The sequence below is a fragment of the Urtica dioica genome, chromosome 7 (genome assembly GCF_054948205.1).
Source record: "Urtica dioica subsp. dioica isolate 48M chromosome 7, U.dioica_male_clone48M_v1_H2, whole genome shotgun sequence".
NCBI classification, from domain to species: domain Eukaryota; kingdom Viridiplantae; phylum Streptophyta; class Magnoliopsida; order Rosales; family Urticaceae; genus Urtica; species Urtica dioica.
In genome coordinates, this window is record NC_142762.1 from 22,276,702 (window position 1) to 22,302,500 (window position 25,799).

A 25,799-nucleotide genomic window follows, 5' to 3' on the forward strand; every position below is an offset into this window, starting at 1 on the left:
TTTTCCGACGCGCGTTAATGTTGAATGTTCTGCTATAATAATTATAAAAAAAAAAAAAAAAAAAATAAAAAAAAAAAAAAAAAAAAGTATTCTGAGTGGAAGTCCATTTAAGTAGTCATTTTACATAGTCTAAGTTTTTCAAAATTAATTAAAAGTTCAAATTAGTTAACTAATTTTTATGATATTCTAAATTTGTCATTCTCCTTCCTCTCACCTCGCATGCCACTATGCTTACAAAAACAAAGATTTAATCTCCATGAGAACAAGAACACTTACACCAGATTTCATATTCTTATTAACCATGTACGTCCATGTATAATCATCACCAATAATCTCCACAAGAAACAAGAACCTTTCTTGAAATGGTGAAACCTGTGCATATCTCGAACTACGATCTCTCGCCCCAACACTAACGAAATATACTTAGTCGCATTGTGGTAATCGACGCAGACTCTCAAATTCTTCCTTATATGTATCGTCATCCCAGGGCTCGTGTTCAACAGCCCGAACGCGATCGCTAGTTTCTCGATGTGGCGATTGAGCATCTGCATCTTCACATCATCTGCCTTAATCTCCTCGCTCAACTTCTCGAGATACTCATAGATTCGCTCCGACTGTGGATGGACTGTGCTCCCTAAACATAACGTGTGAAAATCGGTCCCTACATCCACCTAACTAAAACCGGGAGTTTTCTTCAACCCTTTGTTCCTCATCTTGCCTCACTTCTCGGAAACTTTGCCCCACATCGAAGTTGAGGCGTATATGTTTGAGTGAAGCACGTGGTAGCCTCCATCGTCACGGTTCAGCTCGAATATTTTTGTCGCAGCCTTTTCGCTAAGCTCGACGTTTTTATGGATTCGACACGCGCCGAGCATGGCACCGAAGACGGTGATCCCCGGCTCGACGAACATTCTTTGGATGCAGTCCCAACCCAAGTCTTGTTGAGTTGACCGGCTCGGCCGAGGATCGACAACCGCGCCGTAATGGTCCATCGCGGGCTCTATCTCGTATACTCTCTTCATGCTCTTGAAATATTGGAGACCTTCTTCAACCAAACCCGAGTGGCTACAAGCAGAGACGATACATAAAAACATTATGTCGCTGGGCTTGACCGTTCTGCTCTCCATCTCGGTGAAGAGATCAACGACATGGAGTATGAGGCCGTGGGTCCCGTACCCGTCGATCATCGCGTTCCACGTCGTCACGTGTCACTCATCCATCACGTCGAAGAGCGTTCTCGCGGTATGGACCGCTCCGCATACAGATACGTTTTTTGTCGAAGCATGAGTGAATGACGATTCCGTGGGCCCACTTGGCTTGCCGTGCATTCGATAGCTCTGCTAAAGCGGAAATCACACTAACAACGGTGAAAGTGTCCCATTTTATGTTACCATATTGCATTTTGCCAAAGAGACTCATCGCTTCGTCTGCATGGCTGTTTTGTGCGTAATCCAACACCATGGCGTTCCACGAGACCAGATTTTTTACTTTGCAAGCTATCGAAAATTTCGGTGGCAATATCTACTCTCCGACACTTTGAGTACACTAATATCAGAGAGTTCACCAAGACATCCGAGCTGAGATTTTGTTTGTTTACTAGCTCGTGTAGGAATTTTCTCGGTTCGATATCGCCCAAGTCAGCGCAGACCTGTAAAGCCTCCATTACGCATGGACAAAACATACATTTTCTTAAACCTCAAATGGCAGTTTTGTAGTAAAATGAAAAACTTAAGAACTTAATTGTATTTCTAAAACAAATAGACTAAACCTACATTTTGTTAAAACCCAAATGATGATTCGATAATTTCCCCTTGAAAATAAGCTCAACTCCTATTTTGGTTGCAACTCCTATTTCGCGTTTAATGATTATCAATCATTACACAACTTGTTGATGATACATGAAGTGATATTTTCACCGGCTCAATAGAATCACAAATGTTACATCAATTTCTCTCCATTATGAATTGCATTCCCAACTACCAAGATATTATCCCCCTAATTGGGACTCGCTCTTTTGACAACTTATTTTTGTGCAAAAACTAATGTTTGATTTTTCCTCCAAAATACATATGTATATATTTGTAAAGACATTTTTTAATCTATTCTAGCATGTAATTTTTTACAATAGGGGGACATTTCCTTAACTAGGACTAAATTAAGGGACATTTCCATTTTCCTATTTTTTTCAAAAATTTACCAAACTAGGACTAATAAAAAAAAAAATTCATTTTTTCGATGGGATGAGTGAGAAAATAGAAAGAAAGAGAAAAAATAAGAGATTTTATTGGGGAAGATTGTAGGTTGGTAATTAGTATGATGGTATAATAGGTAGATTTTTGTGTATCTCTCATTTGACTTTTGTTTGACCGGTCCTAGTTTGGTAAATTTTTGAAAAAAATAGGAAAATGGAATTTTGCCTTAATTTAGTCCTACTTTTGGCAATTTTCCTTTCCTTCCCGATAATTAATACATAAATATGTCAAATATGCATGTTCCTAATACAAAACATTCTCAACTAAGTGAAATTACCCATGTAATAAACAAATGGATCTCACACATGGGTTAGGCGCCTACCTCTCTCTCTCTCTCTCTTTTTCTAAAATTCCTTTGGTTATATTGTTATGATTTTATCTTAAACATTTAGATTAGAATAAACGGATTAATTGCTTGGTATAAAATGATTGGGGATAATTTGAATCTAAACTATGATGAGAGCTTAGAAAAAGCTCAAGAATGTATTTTTCTTGTTTATGACTATTGCGAATCGAAGTATGGACAATCGACGCCTAGAGAGCAACCACAGTACACTTCTTCACCGGTAGAAAAAAAGTTGAAGCGCTTACAACCATTACCAAACACATGCATCAACTCGCAACGGTGGTGGACAATCAAGTACTCCTCCGGAGCAAAACAAGTTGAAGTTATACTTGGACATGAACTTCGTCGACATCGAGACCAGGGACGGATCCACATAGAGGGTAGGTGGGGCCTTGGCCCCCTCTCAATTTTTATATTTTTTCAAATTTAGCTCAAATTTTTATAGTTGTTTTTTATTTTTTTACTATTTTTGTCAACTATTTTTCACTTTGACCCCCCCCTAATTTCTCACTTCGACCCTTATCTATAGCTTTTTTTAATTAGCCCCTCCTAACTTTTCTGTTTGGCTTCATCCCTGATCGAGACCAACAACCTCGACCTGCTTCAATGGTGGAAGGCGCACTCGCTTCAATTTCCAATTTTGTCAATTTTTGCACGAGACGTCCTCGCCATTCAAGCCTCTAGCATTTCATCCGAACAAATGTTTCGTGCCACTGCATAGCTATCGAAAAGTTACATGGAATGCCTATATCAAACTCCAAATTCCGTCAACCGACCGCAAAATTATGGCATTTCAAAGTTTTCTTTGGAAATTATACAAATTTTTTTTTCCAAATTTTATCGGTAAGTTACCGGTAAATACCGGTAACCAATCAGTATTTAGGCAATTTGTGAAGGAAATTGGTGGTATCGGTAACCGAGCGGTATTTAGGGACGAAATAGGTAAATGAATTCAGGGTACTGGAAATGAGCGGTATTCGAGCGGTATTTAAACCATGATATGAATCAAAAAATGGGTATTTACTTAAATTTCCGTTTATTTTATTCCTCTTTCCAAACAAAAGATATATTAAACAAAAAATTGGCTACGTAAGTCACCTAAACTATATGAATTGTAAATTAGCCAACCTTTGGTAAATACTTTGTAAATAGCCAACTTGCATACGTGGTAGCTTATTAACTATCATTTTTACATGTTTGGTTGGATTAAATAAGTCTTTTACTAATCTGTTAATAAGTTAACTTGACTATTTACAAGAAATTAACGAAAAGTGGGCTATATCCAAATTCACTATAACCGTGTGACTATATAACTTAATAACCCTATATTAAATAATCAGTGGGAAAAAGGAATAAGAATAAGCCCGTTTTCACACCCTAACTACATATTATATTCTAATAGACCACGTGATATATATATATATTTTTTTCTGAATACGTGATATATATTTGGTAGATTTTGAAAAATATCCGTTTATTTTTTAAAAATACCAACATAACTTTTGTTTTTATAAAAATACCCGTTTTAATTTTTTTTTTATTTTTCAATTAAAAATGCTTTCAATTTAAAAGGTAATGTTTATAAATTATCAGACAATGTTCACAATTATTATTATTATTATTATTATTATTATTATTATTATTATTATTATTATTATTATTATTATTATTTTTATATGAAATATGTTTTTCTATTTTATTATTTTTTAAAGAAAAACAAATATTTTTCTAAAAATAAAAGTTGCGTTTGTATTTTTTAAAATTGAAAAATAAAGTGGGTATACAGTCAAATTTGGACTATATATTTTAGTGAATGAGTAGATAATTAAATTAGACGACTAAAAAGACGGGTCAACTATGAAAACAGAAAAACAAAATAGTTTCTAAATTATGTAAAGGTAGGACCAGTCATTATATAGTTATACAACTTGTTTATATATATACAGAAAGTTGTGCAAGTATTAAATCCTTATAGAACCCACACCACGGCCAAATATAATCATTATCATTAGATATTTGGTTTTCTCATTTCTGCTCAATAATATGGAAGCAAGTGCGTTGATTGTAAACGAGCTTCTTGATAGAGAAAGCAACTACGAGTTGTGGAGTCTGTGCTTGATTATACAATGAGACTCTCAAAAGCACTGAACAAGAACCCTTCTTGAAACGGTGAAACCTGTGCATATCTCGAACTACGATCTCTCGCCCCGTCACTGACGAAATGTACTTAATCGCCGCAGACTCTCAGGTCCTTCCTTATATGTATCATTGTTCAACAGCCCGAACGCTATCGTAAGCTTCTCACTATGGCTGTTGAGCATTTGCATCTTCACATCGGCTTTGACACATTGGTGTTGGACAAGCATGTTGGTCTTTAAGATACTCGTAGATTCGCTCCGACTGTGGATGGACTATGCTCCCCGAACAGAACGTGTGAAACTCCGTCCCTATATCCACCGAACTAAACCCAGGAGTTTTCTTCAACCCTTTGTTCCTCATCTTGCCTCGCACCTCGTACCCGTCGATCATCACGTTCCACGTCGTCACGTGTCACTCGTCCATCTCGTCGAAGAGCATTCTCGCGGTGTGGATCGCTCCGCATTTCGCGTACGCGTTGATGAGCACGGTCATTACGAATACGTTTTTTGTCGAAGCAAGAGCGAATGACAATTCCGTGGATTCACTTGGCTTGCCGTGTATTTGATAGCTTTGCAAAAACGGAAATCACACTAACAATGGTGAAAGTGTCCCATTTTATGTTACCAGATTGCATTTCGCCAAAGAGACTCATCGCTTCTGCACGGCCGTTTTGTGCGTAATCCAACACCATGGCGTTCCACGAGACCAGATTTTTACTTTGCAAACATCATTCGTTATAGAAACTTACAATTGAGGATTACAAAGTTGCTAAATATCTTGATGGTAAAAATGAATTAATAACTAAAAATCCAAAGGACGTATGAGAACAGCGATGATATTACTGTAGCTATACGTAAGGTTACATACACATACGTCAAATTTTTACAGACTAATTTTACGTCAAAACAACGCAGATTTTTTCTAACTAATTTCTCATCTCTCTCTTCTGCTCAATTCTCTCGAGAATTCTACGTTTTATAAACCAAAACACTCTCTGAAATCGAGTTAAAACTCGTGCTGAAAATCGGAATTCAAAACGTAGAAAAAACAGGGACTTGTGTTCATCGAGAATTCTTGAATTTGAAGTTGAAATTCAGGTAAATTCGAACCCGTTTATGTGTTGATTAAGTATCCTTGGTGTTTTTCGAACATGTCTGTACAAGTTTCAGTTCATTGTATCGCGTAGATTCTCTCGACGAGCTTGAAATTTCTGTGTTCTTAAACTGCCGAAAACATGGTCATTTTTACGTGATATTTTCGTAATTGATTTTGCGTTTAAATGAAAATCGAGTTAAATGAAGTTGTTCCTAAGTATCTATGATGTTATTAGAATTTGTTCGAGCAACTAAAACCGGTTTTCATCACGTAAAAGTCTCCCCCGAGCTCAAGAAAAATCTGTTCTAAAACTGAGAAAAAACAGGGTAAGTTTCGAGCCGAATTTTTGAAAATCGAATTTTGAGTTTTGATGAAAATCGAGAAAAATGAATTGGTTTCTAAGCATCTCTAATGTATTTAGTACTTGCTCAAACAACTAGAATTGATTTTCATCACGTGGTTTGGTCCCCCGAACTCAACCGTTTTTAGCCCTGATTTTCTAAAAAACATACTCTCCGGAGTCAAATTTTCAAGTTGTGATTTTCAGTTTTAATGGAAATCGTGGATGAACAATTGGTTTTAAAGCAACTATAACATGTATTGAACATGTTCAAACTTCTAAGTTTGGTTTTCATTGAGTGGTTTTGTCCCCCGAGCTTCACTTTGGTCTTAACTCGAGTGAAAAGTTGCAAAATCGAGACTCAAAGATTGAGCTCGACGTTTTTGTTCAGTTTGAATCGAGACTAAGTATTGAACTTTTGAGCAAGGTTGTAGGTTCGTGGAGAAGCTTGAACAAATTTGAACTCTAACCAAGCTCTAGATTGGTCTGACGAGCTTAACTTACCTCTGTTCTCGGAACCAAGGTATAACTCGAAAAACTGGAAATTTTTCCAGTTTCGGCTTTGATTATTTGGTATCGATTGATATTTGTAATGATTTAATTATCATTTGTATGTGTTTTAAAGTTAGTTTAGCCTCTGATTCACGTACTAAAATGGTTTTTGAAATTCTAATTAGTTGCGAAGACAAGATGTCGCACGCAATGTGTTGACAATGTGTCCGACAACTTGCTTGAACACAGATTATGGATAAACAACAAACAGTGCAATAAACAAAATACACACGATATGGTTACCCAGTTCGGTGAAACACACCTAAATCTGGGGGCACTCTGCCAGTGGAAAGAATTTCACTATCTTGTAGTCAATAGTACACGCAAGGTTTATATATGATTACAAATGACAAATCAATAAAACCTAGAGACTATTACCACCAGTGATCACCTAGTCAGGGACTCCCTCTGAATTTGAGCTCAGTCTCAATTCCACCCTTCGAGCAACCGCCTGTGCTCGGATGACCTTCAGTCTTCAACTGTTCGTGAACCTTCAATCACGAGAACACAAAACCCAACTCTCACAGACACTCAATCTTTGTGGAATAGTGTTTGCGAGAATACACCGCTATTAACAAAACACAAAGCCTCCCAATCCGCCGGTCTTGCACGTCTAAGAGCTCTAAGTGTTTTATCAAAAGCGTCAAGGCTGCTAAGGGTGAGTGCATGGGCTTTTATAGCAGCTTCACAAGCCTGGAAGTGGATCTAGGGTTTCCTTACCCAGCCTCAAACGAATATCACATAATCAAGTCACCAGCGATACAAATATCTCGTAATCAAGTCACCAGCGAGGCAATCTGTCAAAACTGGAAACTTGCCTGAAATAAAGTCTGCACACAGAAGGAAGGATGTCAAACGAGAAGTAGAAGCATGACGACCGACATCTTTCCAAACAACTTGCACTAAAAAATAAAGCCAACATAAACGTAACAACAGTTTTACAAAATCAGAATTTCAAATTACAAAAATATGCATATTTTGGTCCGAAAATTTGAGATTTTCATGTTTAATGTTTTTGAGCATATTTAATCCGTTGAAACAGTTTATAAACGAGCATAAACGACGTCTGTATGGTGTTTAAGAATTGGAACCTCGATTTGCTTCGAAAAATTCAATTTTATATGTTAACTTGCAGTGTAAGTAACAAGGTTTTTGAAAAAATGGAGATCTGTTTTCTGCATTAGTTCGAATTGAAGATGAAGAACAGGTTGAACATGTTTTGATGAAGATAATAAACTGTTCTCAAGCTTTAATTTGGACAGAAAATTGTTAAAACAAAAAAAGGCATTTTTTACCACATTTTGTGCATATTTTGCAAGTTGGAAATCTGCACCATTTTGGAAATGAATTGAGGCTATTCAAACTGTGTTTTAGGAGTGTTTAAAGTCTGTTTTATGTCAAGTTGTAAGTGTTTGAATGCAAGTCACGATCGGCATGTCGATCAAGCAAATTTTGATGTTTGGATTCTTAAAAACGTTTAAGAATCATGAAAATTCAAAGGTTACGGTTTTAAATCACTAAGATCAGTTTTATAGATCAAAATGTAAATTTCAAAGTTCAAAATTTACCTTAAAAATGACCACATTTGAAAAAGGGTAAAAATGTCAAATTCTAAGCTTTTACTTACAAAACAAGAAATAGATTTTGACTTGAGTTTTTCAAAGAATGAATCAAGTAAATACACTTTTCCAAGTAGAAATAATATTTTAAAAAATATTGGTTCAAGCAGAATTTTCAAAATCACACTCGGTTTTTAGTTATGGACGTAAGGGCATTTTTGTAAAGAAATTTACAAAAACCAGGGTCAAAATAGGATTTTAAAAATTCAGTAGTTAATTAATAATTAACTTGAGCCTAGCAAAATTTTAAAATGTACGATTTTGCACACATATGGTTAATAATTTATTTTAACCAAAGTAAGGTTTTTAAAAAGGCTATTTTAGCACAAAATTCAAATGACAGTGTAAATTTTATTTGTCTTTGTATAAATAGGCAAAATCCAAGATTTTCTGCTCAAGTTTAATTATAAGGTCTAAAATAGATTTAATTGGTAAAAAACGACAGTCAAAACGAAAAGTCAAACAGTTGACTTTTCGAGCAATTTTCTAAATAAATAGTCTTATTTGTCTATACGTCGTTTTTAGAATTAAATCGCTAGATCACGATTTTCTCTAGCAATCTCGATAATTAATCTATCATTATTCTTCTGCAAGGTCGAGATTGATAGCATCGAGGAACGGACATAAAAAGGAGGAAATTGTTCAATTAAGACCCAACGAAAAGGTAAGTGGAACTGTAGGCACCTAAAGAAAAATATTTTAGCCTTAATGGCATACGTGCATTGGTGATTAGTAATGCAAGAATAGGCTAAACCCCTCACGCAATAAGTCACTATCCAGATAAAGGCGACGGCCCAAATAACTTGTATAGCAAGTAATCTAGAATAATAAATGGTGTCAGGCAAACTACCCAAAACTGTAAGCAACCCTTTTAATGTTGTTTGCCCTCGAATAAATGTAGAATTCTCGAAGTTAGAATTCGAGTTATTGGGAGGCGTTTACGAATAAAATTCTGAATCGAGTAGCCGCCGATTCTAGTATTCAAAGATATTTGAGATTAAGTCTCAATCTCTTCTAAAACACTCAAGTACGCAACTTAAACAATTAAATAAAGATAGTTGACTGAGATAAGGATCTCAAGTCTTATCAAAGGGTTTTTACCCGATAATCTGTCTCCCAGCATGATATGCTATGACCGGTTATTTTTCTAATCGGAAACAGTAAATTATCACATAAAGAACAATCAGCTTAAAATGTTCTAAGTCAATGTCGATGGACTGCCCGAGTCTCCGGACTCAATGCTTTGCTTTGCTCGATAGATCCAATGACATGTCCGGCATTAACAATGCTATGAGAAAAAGCAAAGGTCGTAAGTTGTTCCAAAGAACTGCGCACCCTTACGACGCCGGCAATAATGTTAATGATGATGTTGCAGTACCATCAGTGGATCCCAGACAAATGAATGAAGGAAAAGAGTAGCATTACGTTACGAGTCATGTATATGGTGTCAGTTAGATGGGAATTAAAGCACCGTCAGACAGACACGAATCAAGTGAAGTTTTGTTGAATACCGTGAAGCCGATTGGAAGGGCTTCGGTATTCCCCCTCCATGAATGTATGATAGAAGTTCACTGCCGATGACAGAAAAACTTCTAAATAGGTAGATTAATGTGTTGTGTTCTATATTAAGTCAGTCTAGTATGTACGATTGAGTTCCGCATATCTTTCTATGCTCATTCCTACATGCATCCAAAGTCATGACATTCGCATATGCATAGCATTGCATCGTAGCGCAACCAGTATATGTGTTACCATTTATGGTCCACTTTCTGAGCCTTATTGGCTCACTAGTTACTTCCTTGACGCTGTAGACAAGGGCGAAGCCAAAGTGGAGGACATTTAAAGACGGGGACTTGCTGCGTGTGGATGACGACTTGTAGGTTCAAGGAGATGAATGTCACGAGGGCCCCTTTTCACAAACAAATATATATTAGTAATATTTGTCTGCAATATAATAAATATGTAAATGAAAAAGAAAAATTTCTACCATTTTTTTAGACGGTCTGTAATAACTTAGATTTTACTGCTTTTAGTTTTACGACTGTCACATGTATGTTTATAGTTTGTTCCTTTTCCGCAAAGTAATCTTTTGAACAAACAATTGTGGTTTTCTACAGCTTAATATCATAAACGATAAAAAGATAATTTCATAAAAGTATAAGTTCATTGGTACACGTGTGCAAAAAAAAACACCAACTGATGCAAGGTAAGTAAGTGTCTTGTCGCGGCGGCGCCGGAGCGGCAGGCCATGACAGAGGCTGTCCTCCCCGCCGAGCCTTCTTGTTGTTTCTCTGGTGGTTTCGATCAGATTTCCTCTTACCGCCACTAGTTCCACTTTCATCGTCCTTATTCTTTGCGGTAATGGTTATCAGTTGCTGTTGTTGTTGGCTCGGGTTTCTTCTAAACTTATTTCCTTTGAAGAACCCTTTGATGTGCCCTGGCTTGAGCTAGCAACTGTTGCCGGCTTGAACGCAACTATTGGTTGTTCAATATTCCAATCATTGAATCGCAAAGTCCTCTGCACAGCACTGGAGTTCGTTCCGGGTCCAGTCTCTGCACCGTCCACTTGTCGGTGCCTTTTATTTTCTTTTTGGCACGTATTATCTGAACGCCCATGTCTGCCACTGTCTTTACTACTCTCTTCATTGACCTCGGCGACAACTAGAGTTGATGGTCGCTGTTGACTGAGCAGTAGGTTCTGGTTTTCCAGGCATGTCATGATTTGTATGATCACTTGTCTTTGTTGCTCGGAGGTTCTACTTAACAGGAGCGCAACTTGTCTTAGTTCGGCAAGATCTTCAGCGATACTGTCTATCGTCGGTTGTCCCTTCGGTTCCATTCTTGATGAACTAATAGAGACAGGTAAGATGATTAATCAATATCTCACGTATGGGAGATAATTACTTACATAAAGATCTTGTCATAAGTAAACACAAAATCATACGCCAAACCATACTACTACATCAACTCTCAAGATTAAGAGAATATAACTCAACTTGAAGTTATGCGGTCGGTCGAACTAATGCCCACCGTAATTCTACAACTCTCCGTGCCACATGTGTAACCGATCAATCTTTTCTTGATTTATATGGCACAAGTTGTGGAAATTTTTAACATTGTTAATAATTGGGCATTTAAGCGCCAAATCCAGCTACCAGTGCTGGTATCGGCTGATGTCGGGGTTAGAGGTGAATTTTCTGGTGGTTCTGCAGTGAACTATCACTGCACAGGAGGAGGCACATCACCTTGTGAAGGATCCTCGTGCGAGACTTGGATCTTGTGCGGCTGGTATGATTGCGCTAGCACAATCGGACCTGCCGGAGCAGGTGCTCCTGGAGGCGGAATCATAGGTCGCTGGATTTTAGTCTTGTGCTAATGCTTGGGTCTGGACCGTTAGTTGTGCAAACACCTGTCACATTTCTCTCCTGTCTCATGCCACATTGGTAAAAATTTGTTGCTTAGGTCCCATTATACTTCTGAAAGGGACCAGTGCACTGGTTTAAGAGGTACAAGTTTAATAGCTTAAACTTACTATTTTTAGGTTGAGGAAATTTGACAGTATAACGGCTTATTTAAAATTCATACCAAGCTGCACATATTATCCTATTTTAACCAACCAGAAAATTCTCACAACTTACATATCGTACAAGAAGCCTACTTTGCATCCAGTTATGACTCTATACTACAAAGATTGGTTAACCAAATTATTACACCTGAGAAGGAGTTCGTGAGTCCGTACATCAACACTGCCTCGCAAAGGACTTATGTAGATGTAACTACATGCATAATACATAATAGGATTCCTAGCGCTGAACTGTATCAAAAGTTTCCTTGTTACCTGTTACCGGTCCGTCTCGGCCCGGTAGATCGACGATGGCCACGCTGGCGGCCGTCCCGAGGCCGGCGCTAGGCAAGGCCGGCTATCCAAGGCCGGCGCTAGCCAAGGCCGGCTCTCCAAGGCCGGCGCTAGCCAAGGCCGGCTCTCCAAGGCCGGCTCTCCAAGACCGGCGCTAGCCAAGGCCGGCTCTCCAAGGCCGTCTCTCCAAGGCCGGCGCTAGCCAAGGCCGGCTCTCCAAGGCCGGCGCTAGCCAAGGCCGGCTCTCCAAGGCCGGCTCTCCAAGGCTGGCTCTCCAAGGCCGGCGCTAGCCAAGGCCGGCTCTCCAAGGCCGGCTCTCCAAGGCCGGCGCTAGCCAAGGCCGGCTCTCCAAGGCCGACGCTAGCCAAGGGCGGCTCTCCAGGGCCGGCGCTAGCCAAGGCCGGCTCTCCAAGGCCGGCGCTAGCCAAGGCCGGCTCTCCAAGGCCGGTTCTCCAAGGCCGGCGCTAGCCAAGGCCGGCTCTCCAAGGCAGGCTCTCCAAGGCCGGCGCTAGCCAAGGCCGGCTCTCCAAGGCCGGTTCTCCAAGGCCGGCGCTAGCCAAGGCCGGCTCTCCAAGCCCGGCGCTAGCCAAGGCCGGCTCTCCAAGGCCGGCGCTAGCCAAGGCCGGCTCTCCAAGGCCGGCTCTCCAAGGCCGGCTCTCGCCAAGGCCGGCTCTCCAAGGCCGGCGCTCGGCCAAGGGGTTCCCCAAACACCCCTTGGCCACCTATAAATATGAGGGTCTCTCCATTTACCCAGGTAATCCATTCTTGAGTACTGAAACGCTGTCGAACTCGTACCTCGCTCGTTTCTCTCAAGTCTCGGCCTCTAAACACCCCTAAAACCTCTATACTCCACCTCAATCCCACTAATGTTGAGCGTCGGAGAGGTAAACAGGGGCACCCCCCCTGTTTCCCCTTTGTAGTTCACAATCTCTTGCTTTCTTTTCAGGTATCGAGACGAAGTGAGCTTCACCCACAGCTAAGGGACGACTTGGGATACCAAGTCCGACACGCTCGAGCCGGAGTGAGACCACTTGGTCCGACCTTGGGTCTAACCACTCTGGGCTCCTAAATAGTTGTCCAAAAATCAGCGACAACATTTTGGCGCTAGAAGGAGGGGATCTCTCGACCTTGGCAACACATCCCCTCTACCAGTCTTCTTCTCACTTCTACGACTCTTGAGAGATGAGTCGTAGCCCCGCCACCTCCGTGGGCGCCCGAGCGACTAGCTCGAGGCGAGACCTCCAAAGCTCTGCGCACTGTCTCGAAGGGCAACCTCATGATAATGAGAGCCAGCCCCGAGACCCGGCGAATGACCCCGAGGCCGCAGTCCGAGAGGACACGGCTCGAAGGCTCGCCGAACTCCTAGACCGCCCCGGCGTTACCAATAAGCTCATCGCCGACCTCCTCGACTCCAGCAACGTCGGCGATATCAACCACGAGACCAACCTCGACCACGCTACTCACGAAAGTGGACACACGCGCACGCTTCCAAGGGGACACCCTCGGGCGGCCGCGTCGGAACGTCAACTTTCTAATGAGCACCCGCACGCGCCCTCGAGGGGACACCCTCGGGCGACCACGTCAAGACGACAAGTGTCGATCGATACACGGGGGAGCTCAACATCTAGGGCCCGAGAGCGACGCTCCAAGCTCACCATCCGCGTACGAAACCCCCGGGGAGAAGACGACAACAATGGCCGTGTCTTCTATCGAGAACGTCACTCAAATGACGCACTCTCGCCCAAAGTGATAGGGACGGCCGCCGGAGACTTGAGAGATCACCTCAATTCCCGGAGGGAATCCCATGAGAGCGACTTGAGAGAAAAGCTCAACACCCAACGCGAGATCGCGAGCACGATCGTCTTGAGGCAGCGACCACCCAACATTGATCGAGCACTCGACCAAAAGCGCACAGCCGCGCTTGTGATGCCGGCCGTTGGTCCCGAGTCACGAAGGAAAAGGCGCCGGAAGGGTCAAGTCCCTAACGACCACCCTTCTCCAGCCCCGAAGCGATCCTTCGTCCCGCTCAACACAACGCCCGATCGGATCCTGAGTTTACGCCGCGATGAACTGGGAAGCCCCGCTCCACTCACAAAGGACCCCGCGAAGCGAGATCGAAGTAGGTTCTGCGAGTACCACAAAGATCACGGGCACGCGACGATCGAGTGCAACCAGCTTAAGAAGCGAATTGATTCCCTAATTCGAGGTGGGGATTTCAAGGAATTCGTCGCGTCTGCTAGCAAGCCATGAGTGTCGTTACTTCGACCCTTAAACTCACGACCGAGCTCGATCGACCTCGTGATTGCTTTTATTTCAAAAATGTAATTTTCTTTTTTCTCAAAAGAAGGCCAAGTGCCATGACTACCTGTAACAACCCCCTTTATTGCAATAAAGAGTTATTTCACACACAAAAAAAAAAATGTAACGCACACTATTGTATACCTCTAACGCGAGAGTTTCTTGGCCTTTGTCTCACAAACGCAAGAAACTCGGGGGGCTAACAGGGATCAATGCTCAATCAAAAACAACTCAACAACAACTCAAAAACGAATAATATTAATAGTAAAGTCTCAAGGGGCCGATGGTGAGGCCGGAGGTCCCAAAGAAAGACTTCTCACGTAACCCCTCGTGCAAGCTCTACGTGAGTCCTCGAGTCGAGTTCGAGTCCACGAGTCGAATGATACTCCTCGTGCTGACTCTTCACATGTCTCCTCGAGATGAGTTCATTCCTCGAGTCGAGTTACGAGTCCGCGAGTCGACCGATACTCCTCTCGCCGACTCTTCACGAAACTCCTCGTGCAGGCTACATAAGCCCTCGAGTCGAGTTCGAGTCCACGAGTCGACTGATACTCCTCGTGCCGACTCTTCACATGTCTCCTCGAGATGAGTTCATTCCTCGAGTCGAGCTCCGAGTCCGCGAGTCGACCGATACTCCTCGCGCTAACTCTCCACGAAACTCCTCGTGCAGGCTACATAAGCCCTCGAGTCGAGTTCGAGTCCACGAGTCGAATGATACTCCTCGTGCTGACTCTTCACATGTCTCCTCGAGATGAGTTCATTCCTCGAGTCGAGTTACGAGTCCGCGAGTCGACCGATACTCCTCGCGCCGACTCTTCACGAAACTCCTCGTGCAGGCTACATAAGCCCTCGAGTCGAGTTCGAGTCCACGAGTCGACTGATACTCCTCGTGCCGACTCTTCACATGTCTCCTCGAGATGAGTTCATTCCTCGAGTCGAGCTCCGAGTCCGCGAGTCGACCGATACTCCTCGCGCTAACTCTCCACGAAACTCCTCGTGCAGGCTACATAAGCCCTCGAGTCGAGTTCGAGTCCACGAGTCGACTGATACTCCTCGTGCCGACTCTTCACATGTCTCCTCGAGATGAGTTCATTCCTCGAGTCGAGTTACGAGTTCGCGAGTCGACCGATACTCCTCGCGCCGACTCTTCACGAAACTCCTCGTGCAGGCTACATAAGCCCTCGAGTCGAGTTCGAGTCCACGAGTCGACTGATACTCCTCGTGCCGACTCTTCACATGTCTCCTCGAGATGAGTTCATTCCTCGAGTCGAGCTCCGAGTCCGCGAGTCGACCGATACTCCTCGCGCTAACTCTCCACGAAACTCCTCGTGCAGGCTACATAAGCCCTCGAGTCGAGTTCGAGTCCACGAGTCGACTGATACTCCTCGTGCCGACTCTTCACATGTCTCCTCGAGATGAATTCGTTCCTCGAGTCGAGCTCCGAGTCCGCGAGTTGACCGACACTCCTCGCAACGACTCTTCACGAAGCTCCTCGTGCAGGCTCTACATGAGTCCTCGAGTTGAGCCCGAGTCCACAAGCCAACTAACCACTCCTCATGCAGGCTCTACATGAGTCCTCGAGTTGAGCCCGAGTCCACAAGCCAACTAACCACTCCTCGTGCAGGCTCTACAAGAGCCATCGAGTTGAGTCCCAAGTCCACAAGTCAAATAACTATTCCTCGTGCAGGCTCTACATGAGCCCTCGAGTTGAGTCTTGAGTCCGCGCCCGCCGCCCAGCTCGTGGGCCGAAAGGCAACGAGTTACAAATGGGTTCAAGGTCTGCGTCCACTGGGCGTATCTGGTCTAGCCAGCGTCCATGGGAAACCTCGCCACACAAATGTGGCATCGCGCTCGCCGCCCAGCTCGTGGGCCGAAAGGCAACGAGTTACAAATGGGTTCAAGGTCTGCGTCCGCTGGGCGTATCTGGTCTAGCCAGCGTCCACGGGAAACCTCGCCACACAAATGTGGCATCGCGCTCGCCGCCCAGCTCGTGGGCCGAAAGGCAACGAGTTACAAATGGGTTCAAGGTCTGCGTCCGCTGGGCGTATCTGGTCTAGCCAGCGTCCACGGGAAACCTCGCCACACAAATGTGGCACCGCGCTCGCCGCCCAGCTCGTGGGCCGAAAGGCAACGAGTTACAAATGGGTTCAAGGTCTGCGTCCGCTGGGCGTATCTGGTCTAGCCAGCGTCCACGGGAAACCTCGCCACACAAATGTGGCACCGCGCTCGCCGCCCAGCTCATGGGCCGAAAGGCAACGAGTTACAAATGGGTTCAAGGTCGATGTCCGCTGGGCGTATCTGGTCTAGCCAGCGTCCACGGAAAACCTCGTCACACAAAAGTGGCATCGCGCTCGCCGCCCAGCTCGTGGGCCGATAGGCAACGAGTTACAAATGGGTTCAAGGTTTGCGTCCGCTAGGCGTATCTGGTCTAGCCAGCGTCCACGGGAAACCTCGCCACACAAATGTGGCGCCGCGCTCGCCGCCCAGCTCGTGGGCCGATAGGCAACGAGTTACAAATGGGTTCAAGGTTTGCGTCCGCTGGGCGTATCTGGTCTAGCCAGCGTCCACGGGAAACCTCGCCGCACAAATGTGGCATTACGCTCGCCGCCCAGCTCGTGGGCCGATAGGCAACGAGTTACAAATGGGTTTTCAAGGTTTGCGTCCGCTGGGTGTATCTGGTCTAGCCAGCGTCCACGAAAAACCCGATCACGCAAACGTGACACCGAGGCCCCCAGAGGCTCAAATCGTGCTAATCGATCACGCCTTCATTGGCGAGTCGAGAAAATAAGACACGCACAATAAAGTCGTGCTAATCGATCACGCCTTCATTGGCAAGTCGAGAAAATAAGACACGCGCAATAAAGACGTGCTAATCGATCACGCCTTCATTGGCAAGTCGAGAAAATAAGACACGCACAATAAAGTCGTGCTAATCGATCACGCCCTCATTGGCAAATCGAGAAAATGGCCCCACACCCCGATAGGTGGTCAATGGGGTCCGTGGGCGCGAATAACGAGGCAAGCATGATCGACAAAAAATAAAAAAAATATATATATATAGTAAAGGACGTCGGAGCATACCTCTTGGCGGCAGGCTTCTCCGATGGGCCAACGTTAGACTTTGAGTTTACCACGCGATTTACAATCGATGATAAACTCGGGGGGCTAATGTTACCGGTCCGTCTCGGCCCGGTAGATCGACGATGGCCACGCTGGCGGCCGTCCCGAGGCCGGCGCTAGGCAAGGCCGGCTATCCAAGGCCGGCTCTCCAAGGCCGGCGCTAGCCAAGGCCGGCTCTCAAAGGCCGGCTCTCCAAGGCCGGCTCTCCAAGGCCGGCGCTAGCCAAGGCCGGCGCTAGCCAAGGCCGACTCTCCAAGGCCGTCTCTCCAAGGCCGGCGCTAGCCAAGGTCGGCTCTCCAAGGCCGGCGCTAGCCAAGGCCGGCTCTCCAAGGCCGGCGCTAGCCAAGGCCGGCTCTCCAAGGCCGGCGCTAGCCAAGGCCGGCTCTCCAAGGCCGGCGCTAGCCAAGGCCGGCTCTCCAGGGCCGACGCTAGCCAAGGGCGGCTCTCCAGGGCCGGCGCTAGCCAAGGGCGGCTCTCCAAGGCCGGCTCTCCAAAGCCGGCTCTCCAAGGCCGGCTCTCCAAGGCCGGCTCTCCAAGGCCGACGCTAGCCAAGGCCGGCTCTCCAAGGCCGGCGCTAGCCAAGGCCGGCTCTCCAAGGCCGGCGCTCCAAGGCCGGTGCTAGCCAAGGCCGGCTCTCCAAGGCCGGCGCTAGCCAAGGCCGGCTCTCCAAGGCCGGCGCTAGCCAAGGCCGGCTCTCCAAGGCCGGCGCTAGCCAAGGCCGGCTCTCCAAGGCCGGCGCTAGCCAAGGCCGGCGCTCTCCAAGGCCGGCGCTAGCCAAGGCCGGCTCTCCAAGGCCGGCGCTAGCCAAGGCCGGCTAGCCAAGGCCGGCTCTCCAAGGCCGGTTCTCCAAGGCCGGCTCTCCAAGGCCGGCGCTAGCCAAGGCCGGCTCTCCAAAGCAGGCTCTCCAAGGCCGGCGCTAGCCAAGGCCGGCGCTAGCCAAGGCCGGCTCTCCAAGGCCGGTTCTCCAAGGCCGGCGCTAGCCAAGGCCGGCTCTCCAAGGCCGGCGCTAGCCAAGGCCGGCTCTCCAAGGCCGACGCTAGCCAAGGCCGGCTCTCCAAGGCCGGCTCTCCAAGGCCGGCGCTAGCCAAGGCCGGCTCTCCAAGGCCGGCGCTAGCCAAGGCCGGCTCTCCAAGGCCGGCGCTAGCCAAGGCCGGCTCTCCAAGGCCGGCGCTAGCCAAGGCCGGCTCTCCAAGGCCGGCTCTCCAAGGCCGGCGCTCGGCCAAGGGGTTCCCCAAACACCCCTTGGCCGCCTATAAATATGAGGGTCTCTCCCTTTACCCAGGTGATCCATTCTTGAGTACTGAAACGCTGTCGAACTCGTACCTCGCTCGTTTCTCTCAAGTCTCGGCCTCTAAACACCCCTAAAACCTCTATACTCCACCTCAATTCCACTAATGTTGAGCGTCGGAGAGGTAAACAGGGGCACCCCCCCTGTTTCCCCTTTGTAGTTCACAATCTCTTGCTTGCTTTTAAGGTATCGAGACGAAGTGAGCTTCACCCACAGCTAAGGGACGACTTGGGATACCAAGTCCGACACGCTCGAGCCGGAGTGAGACCACTTGGTCCGGCCTTGGGTCTAACCACTTTGGGCTCCTAAATAGTTGTCCAAAAATCAGCGACAACATTACCACCGTTACTAACTCCAACTTCGTACATTGCTTCAAGTCGTTGCTGCTATCCTTACTCATCACAATAGGTCAACCTTCCAGTCATGGACATCCTTTCAATCCATTCGAGCAGCTGAGGGTCCTCCATTTCACAGAGATGGGATCCGCTTCCATGTCGGATCCATCCTCTGTAACCACTGATACTGCAGGTGTATCGGGAGTGAGTGGAGGGGTCTCATACCGGATACGCTTGTCGTATAGCTCGGTAGCTTCTTTTATGGCTCTAAAGTTACTAAAAGAGAGGAAATGATCAATCGGTCGGCACTCCTTCAGGAGACCTCGCCAATAAATGACCCTCATTTCCCAATCATCCATTAAGTACGGACAGTCCTTCATGAGAACAGTCGTAAAGCGTAGCCCGTAAGCCACGGTTGTCTCATGCATTTGTTGATGAAATTCCGTACTATTCATGTGGAAACGAAGCTTCTCATCTCGGGAGTTGAAGAGAATTTGTAGGAAATGAGCCAGTCTAGGCCATGTGTTGCAGTACTCTCTTCCATGCGCAGTTTGCCACATCCGACGTGCTTCTCCTTGTAATAGATGCACACTAAAATCTCGACAAAGACAAGAGGGTATCACTAGCATATCCATAAGTTGAGTAGTAATACTGATCCACTCCGCTGCTGATACAACCCTAGGGTTGCCTTCAGAACGCAACACATCAAACGACAGTAACCTGGGATATTTCACCAGGGTAACATCTCTGGCGGAGGGTTGCCGCGGATAATATGCATCCGTCTCAGAGTTATCAGATGCCAACGGGGGTACTGCGTTCGGATCCACGGACACAGGTGGTGGTATAGGTAACTCCATCACTTCGTTGATCCTACATTAACCGTCCAACACCACAGTTAATAAGATCCACAACATAAGGTGAGCAACCCCAACATGGCAGTACAGTTCATAATCCCTAATTTGCATGTAGACTCAATCCTAAACTTATCTAGCAGTTCTTATTCTAACATTCTACGGGACTTAAGTACGCGTGTGAACAGTCTACAAGAACATCTAAAGCCTAGTGCTCTAATACCACTCTAGCTTGTCACGACCCGCCGCTCTGGCGCCATCGCGACAACATACTTGCCTTGCATCAGTTGGCGTGTGCATACGTGTACCAACGAACTATTAGTTTTATGAAATCATCTTTTAAACGTTTATGATATTTATGCAGTAGAAAATCACTACCGTTTGACCAAACGTTTACTTTGCGGAAACATGACAAGCTATAAACATACATGCGACAATTGTAAAAACTAAAAGCAGTCAAATCTAAGTTATTACAGACCGTCTAAAAAGTGGTAGAAATTTTTCCTATTAATTTACATACTTATTATATTATACAACAAAATATTACTAATATATTTGTTCGTGCAAAGGGTCCTCGTGACATTTCATCTTTCCTTTACCTACAAGTCGTCATCCACACGCAGTAAGTCCCGGTCCTTAAACGTCCTCCACTTTGGCTTTGCCCTTGTCTACATCGTCAAGAAAGTAACTAGTGAGCCAATAAGGCTCAGCAAGTGGAACATGAACGGTAACGCAAGTACTGGTTGCGTTACGATGCGATGCTTATGAGAATGCCATGACTTTGGATGCATTTAGGAATGAGCATATAAAGACATGTTGAACTCAATTATACATACTAGACCGACTTAACATAGCATACAACACATTCATGTACCTATTTAGAAGTTCTTCTTTATGTGACAATTAATTGCTTCCGGTCAAAGAGGTAACCAATCGTAACATATCATGCAGGGAAACAGCTTATTGGGTAAAAACCCCTTGATAGGACTTGAGATCACATTCTCATTCTACTATCCTTGTTTAACTGTTTACGTTGCGTACTTGAGTGTTTTAGAAAAGATCGAGATTCAATCTCAAATCTCTTTGAATTCTAGAATCGGCGGCTACTCGATTCATAATTCCATTTATAAACGTCTCCCGATAACTCGAATCCTAACTTCGAGAATTCTACATTTGTTCGAGGGCAAACAATATTAAAAGGCTGCTTATAGTTTCGGGTAGTTTGCCTGACACCATTTATTATCTTAGACTACTTGTAATACATGTTATTTGGGTCGTCGCCCTTATCTGGATCTTGATTTATTGCGTGAAGGGTTTAGCCTATTCTTGCATTACTAATAACTAATGCACGTATGCCGTAAAGGCTAAACTATTTTTCTTAACGCTGTAGGTGCCTATAGTTCCACTTACAGTTTCGTGAGGTCTTAATTGAACAATTTCCTCCTCCCGATGTCCTTTCCACATTGCTATCTATCTCGACCTTGCGAGAGAATAATGACAGGTTAATTATCGAGATTATTGGAGAAAATCGTTATCTAGCGATTTAATTCTAACGACGACAAATAGACAGATAAGACTATTTATTTAGAAAATTGCCGGAAAAGTCAACTGTTTGACTTTTCGTTTTGACTGTCGTTTTTGACCCAGTAAATTTATTTTAGACCTTATAATTAAACTTGAGCAGAAAATATTGGATTTTGCCTATTTGAACAAAGACAGATTATAAAATTATACTGTCGTTTATTTATCGGGGCTAAGATTAGCCTTTAAAAATCTTAATTTGGTATAAATAGATTTATTGACCAAACGTGGAAAAATCGTAATTTTATAAAATTCTGCTAGGCTCAAGTTTAGTACTGAATTTTCAAAATTCTATTTTGACCCTGTTTTTTTTTTAAAAAAATTCTTTAAAAATGCCCCTACCTTGATAACTAAAAACCGAGTGCGAGTTTGCAAATTCTGTCTATACCAATATTTTTAAAATATTGTTTCCACTTGGAGAAGTGTATTTACATGTTTCATTCTTTGAAAAACTTTGGTCAAAATCTATTTCTTGTTTTGTAAGTAAAAGCTTACATTTTGAACTTTTTTGCCCTTTTTTCAAATGTGGCCGTTTTTAAGGCAAATTTTGAACTTTGAAAGCTTACATTTTGATCTATAAAACTGATCTTAGTGATTTAAAACCGTAGCATTTGAATTTTCATGATTCTTAAACGTTTTTAAGAATCCGAACATCGTAAAATGCTTGATCGAAATGCCGATCGTGACCTCATTCATTCACATACATTTGCACATAAAAGCAGACCTAAAATAAGTCCCAAAACACAGTTTGAATAGCCTCAATTAATTTTCAAAATAGTGCAGATTTTCGAACTTGCAAAATATGCACAAAATGTGGTCAAAAATGCAATTTTCGGTTTTAACAATTTTGAATAAAAACTGATGGCGTAGAACAGTTTCTTATCTTCATTAAAACGTATTGAAACTGTTCTCAAGGTTTTTTTTTTTGAAGAATTCATGAAGATCAGTTCATCATTTTTTTTCAAAAATGGTGTTACTTAAAATACAAGTTAACTTATAAAACTTGTGATTTCGAAGCAAATCGAGGTACCAATTGTTTGAACACCATACAGACCTCAATTATACTTGATTACAAACCATTTTAGTCGATTAAATTCATTGGAAAACATCAAACATAAAAATCTCAAATTTTCGCACCAAAATGTGCACATTTTGCAATTTGAATTTCTGATTGGAAAACATCAAACATAAAAATCTCAAATTGCAAAAATGTGCACATTTTGCAATTTGAATTTCTGATTTTGTAAAACCATTTTAACACTTGAATCAGAGGCTAAACTAACTTCAAAACACATAAAAATGATAATTAAATCATTACAAACACAATTAATCATCAAAACTTAGTATCGAAAATGAGAAATTTCTAAGGTTAGAACGTATACCTCCGGCTAGGTAAATGAAGATTGTCCGATCAATCTAGGAATCTGTTTGAGCTCAAACTTGTTCAAGCATCTTCACGAACCTACAACCTTGCTTAAAAGTCAATTACTTTGTCTCGATTCAAATTGTACAGAAAAATCGAGCTAAAATTTAAGCCCCGATTTTGCAAAATTCTGAACATGTTTGAACCAAAGTCAAGCTCGGGAGAAGAATTGGCCAAATGGAAATCAAATTTAAAAGCTTGAACATGTTCTATACATGTTTTAGTTGCTTTAAAACCAATTGGTTCATCAAGATTTCCATTAAAATTCGATTTGACTTGTTAAGAAAAATAGTCGGATAACACCCTGTTTTTTTGAATATTTTAGGCCAAAAACGGGTTGAGCTCGGTGGACCAATTCACGTGATGAAAACCATTAAAATTTGTTTTAACATGTTCTAAATACATCATAGATGCTTAGAAACTAACTTATGGTTCTCGTTTTTCATTAAATCACGAAATCGACTTTGAAAATTTTCAAAAACGAGGCCCTGTTTTCTTCACAGTTTTGGACAGAAAAATTTCGAGCTCGTCGTGAGAATTTACTTGATGAAATAACTTGAAACTTTCACAGACATGTTAAAAAAACATAGATGCTTAATACACAATGAAATCGACTTGAATTTACCTGAATAACGATGTCGAATTCTCTGAATTATGCTCGAACAGGCTCTGTTTTTTTTTTGTTCCTAAAAGTTTCAAACGATTCTCGAATCGTTTTTAGAGTTTTTTGGTCGTAATGAAACTGTAATCGAGAGAGAATTAATGAGTGGAGAATAATGAAGTGTTTTGATCGAAGTTTCACGTGAACAAGTTGGTAATTCCTTAACGTATACGCACGTAATCATACGTACGAGATCAGTAATTCTTACGTGTTATACGGTATCCAATCGTATATTACGTAGAATTCGATTGAAAATCACACTGAGAACACGTAATTCATGCTGAGATACAAGAATCGTACGAGTTTTTCACTCAGTCCAACATTTTGTACGTATTTACAAACTTACCCCAACATATAAATTTTTACAGTTTAGTCCCTGGTCAAAACGTTGACTTTTCTAAATAAAAACATTTCCTGGAATTTTATTTCACCAATCTCTTAAATAAAATACAATAAGGTATGTTGCCAAATTTCATAATGTTTAAAATCATTTACTATTTATTTTTGAATTTACAAGTCCAAAACTTGGAAATTTGACAAAAAATACCAAACGAACTTGAAATGAGCTGATTTTTTTTATTGGTTAAAATAATTAATAATATTTTCTGTATACTTATTTTATTATTTTTATGTCCAAAAAATATCTTTTTAGAAACTGGGTCTTTTTTATAATAAAACGGGACTAATTTGCGCATTTCTGTCTAGGTTTACTTATTTTAATATCCGATCGATATTTCTGAGTTTGGAATTTACCATATTGAACATAAGAGTCATAATACAAGGAAAAAGTATTTACATGCACATTTATTGTACAACGAAAATTTTACGGGACTTCCGGTATTACAATTGTACGCCGGTTTTTAAAAAAAAAAAACTGTCGTACAATCTCTTTGTGCACATGTATATTTTCTTCATGGAGGGTGTGTCGCTCTGGTATAGTTTCTTCATGGAGCATTTCGAGGTCGGAGAAAGCATTGTTGTCCGAGAAAATGTAGTGGGTCGCTCTGGTATCCAGCCACCATACCTTGGGGTTTGAGTCCATGTTACTGCCCATGAAAAGATTATTATGCTAATTATCTGACATAGACTAATTACGATAATGATAGTGTATTAACTTATTAAGTATAGAATGCCTAAATCATGTTTGATTTGTACAAATATTTGCACATATCCTTAGTACTTAGTGTATACCTTAGTAGTGTATTCACATGAGATGCGAGACACCGACTTTGGGTTTAGTCACTAAAACATGATGGTTAGTATTTTATCAAGTTCTTGGATAGCTCGGTGGAAATAATATATATTCAGTATTGACATGAGATGATCATGAGGGTATTATGTATAAAGAGTTTATACACGACCTAGACCGTATTCGACATTGATGAGAAGTCAAATATCGGTTACATCTTGTCGAACACATAACGATAGTTATATGAGATTTGATCTTAATCCTGATGTTATCCTAGACTCTACGGTTGTGTTCACGGGTTCTTTGATTTTCTCGTTAAGGGGTACCGAATATGCTAGCCTGAATACTTTCATTTTGGGAAACTGGGACACTGCCATAGGCGAATGAGATAAACAAACACAAAATCCAGCTCTCAATAAAGGGAGTTAATATTGGTTCTCTTGTCATATCAATTCTGGTACCAAAAGATTGTGCACACTTTTATGATATTATCATAATTGGATCTTCGCTAGTGAATTGGTGGTATGCAAGGAATATTAAGAGGTGACTCGAAAAGGTCTGACGGTTAAAACCTATTCAAGACACGAACAAATCTAGATGGTCGAACTCATGTAGTGGCACTTATCAATGGACAACATTGATCGTGTAAATAAATATTAGATAATATGTTGAGTACAACTTTGTGTCTATAGTGAAGTCACACAAAGTTAACAAGTCGTTTGATATTCCGAGAGAGTCTGCGGATATTAGACGTACTTGTTGGAGCATCACTTATCAGGTCTATGGTCCTTGTTCCGACTTCGTTAAAGCTTTTACAGATACTCGCAATTAGTTGGATTGATTACTCACACAAT

At 42.8% G+C, this 25,799-nt stretch overlaps 1 long non-coding RNA gene and 1 pseudogene across 2 annotated transcripts; both read right to left on the reverse strand.

Moving 5' to 3' along the window:
- Positions 1-322: 322 nt before the first annotated feature.
- LOC149390421 (pentatricopeptide repeat-containing protein At1g11290, chloroplastic-like) lies at positions 323-10,684 on the reverse strand (annotated as a pseudogene).
- Positions 10,685-12,024: 1,340 nt separating this feature from the next.
- LOC149390422 (uncharacterized) lies at positions 12,025-23,839 on the reverse strand. 2 transcript variants are annotated; one of them, XR_016300299.1, is made up of 5 exons: positions 23,721-23,839; positions 23,055-23,141; positions 21,502-21,571; positions 19,246-20,110; positions 12,025-12,181 (listed from the first exon to the last, which is right to left on the reverse strand). It is a non-coding gene; the product is annotated as an uncharacterized LOC149390422 (long non-coding RNA). The 2 variants fall into 2 exon arrangements; XR_016300300.1 differs by having other exon boundaries at positions 23,055-23,145; positions 23,721-23,794.
- Between the last annotated feature and the right edge of the window lie 1,960 nt (positions 23,840-25,799).